A 1,791-nucleotide genomic window follows, 5' to 3' on the forward strand; every position below is an offset into this window, starting at 1 on the left:
TTCATCATATCTGTTCGTATCTTGGCAATGGCATCATTGGTTTCATGTTTGGAGATCTCCTCCTCTAATGCATCTATTTTTAGCTGAAGCTTGATGCGGTCGCTTTCGGCATATTTTACCAGAATGCGTAGATATACCTTAGAACAGTCTAGGTTTGCCTCTGCCCATTCCGCTAACATTTCCGGGTCCGGGTCGTCGTAGCTAGGGGCAATAGTACTTCGCAACCCTCTTGGTACACGCCCCACCTCCAGGTAGCGGGAGAGAGATCGATGTTCCCACCACTTCGACTGTTCTGCACGCATTAGCCGCTCCAGTTGTTTAAAAAGATCTCTGACTGTGGGCACTCCTGTTTCCTGTATTGCTGGTGTGGCACTAATTGATCCCCCGGCCGGGGAATCAAGAAACATGGATGCTGCTGCCTGCGCACGATTGCGTAGTCTATCGGCGGCCATTGTGTAAAGCGCTATATGTTATGGCTATTATGTAGGAAGGCACCAAAAACGGCAAACGGGAAAAAGGAAATAAATGTCCTACCCGTTGCCGTGCAACTTCTCACTGCTTGCTCCTAAGTGTTCTCCGGGGTTACCACGACTCGGCTCCAGTCCCGTAGCAAGTAGGGGCACAGATTCCGGTCAACCGCCCACCGAAACACATTGACGGCCAAGCAGGGGCGCTGCGGCTTTCTCCTCGCCGGAGAACGTAATAAAGTCCCAGAAACCGGAACTGCTGCTTCCTGCCGCTTAGCCCACGTCGAGAAGGGGTCACGCTCGTACCTGGAAAGCCTCGGTACCGTAAATTCCACAAGTTGTTGCTCAAAGAAATCCTGTACAACAAAGAGCCGACCCAAAGAATGCTGGTGCAAATTCAAATTTAATCCAGTGAAGCCAGCGCTGCCGCCATGACGCGTTTCGCCTCCAGGGAGGCTTGATCACATGACAAACTACACATGGTGTGTAAGGCTATTTAAAGTGACAGTGCAGTTGAGTTACATCATAGACATAGAAAATAAACTATAAGGTAAAAACGCCGCTAATGTGCAAACTGATCAAACCAATACCAATGGTACAGCAAACATGTATATATGGCTGACAGGAGCACAATCCATAATTTCTAATAAAACAGAATTCATGGAAAAAGAGCATATTTGTCGGGCAAAAGTACATACTAAATAAACAAAGTATTTACATGACAAACAATGTTATCTATGTAGCAACAATGTATATTTCCTCAGTATTCATATAAAAACCCTTAGAAAAATAGCTCAAAGACAGACAATAGCAGCGTTTTTTATAATGTCCTATGAAACTGTTTCGCAAAAGTAGAGCCCAAGTGGGCAAGTCACTTCAAGAAAACTTGAATAGCCAAAAAGGTGCAAAGAGCAGTAGTGCAAATACCCATAAAGTGCATATAGTGAAAAATGTCTCAAATGTTAAAATTGTTAAAAACATGTGCCACAGTATCCCAGTTTGTAATAGAATCAATTCATCAATATATACAATTATACAATACAGAAAGAGAGCATAACAAGATCAATGGAAGATTGCTGTATCCGGACAGGTCTTAAATGTTTAAAACTCCAAAATTCTAAAGGCAAGTGTAGAGATCCTCTCTATCATTGAGGCCATAAGGGTTCTTGGTGTTGAGCTCCAAGATGTATCTTGTCTCGAGGAGGCGGAGTTTGGCCTCACGACCACCTCCCCTCCTTGATGGCTCAACACAATCAATTAGGAAGAATTGGAGTTTATCAGGGATACCAAGATGTTTCTCCTGAAAATGCCTGGCAACCGGATA

The sequence above is a fragment of the Lissotriton helveticus genome, chromosome 7 (assembly GCF_964261635.1).
Source record: "Lissotriton helveticus chromosome 7, aLisHel1.1, whole genome shotgun sequence".
NCBI classification, from domain to species: domain Eukaryota; kingdom Metazoa; phylum Chordata; class Amphibia; order Caudata; family Salamandridae; genus Lissotriton; species Lissotriton helveticus.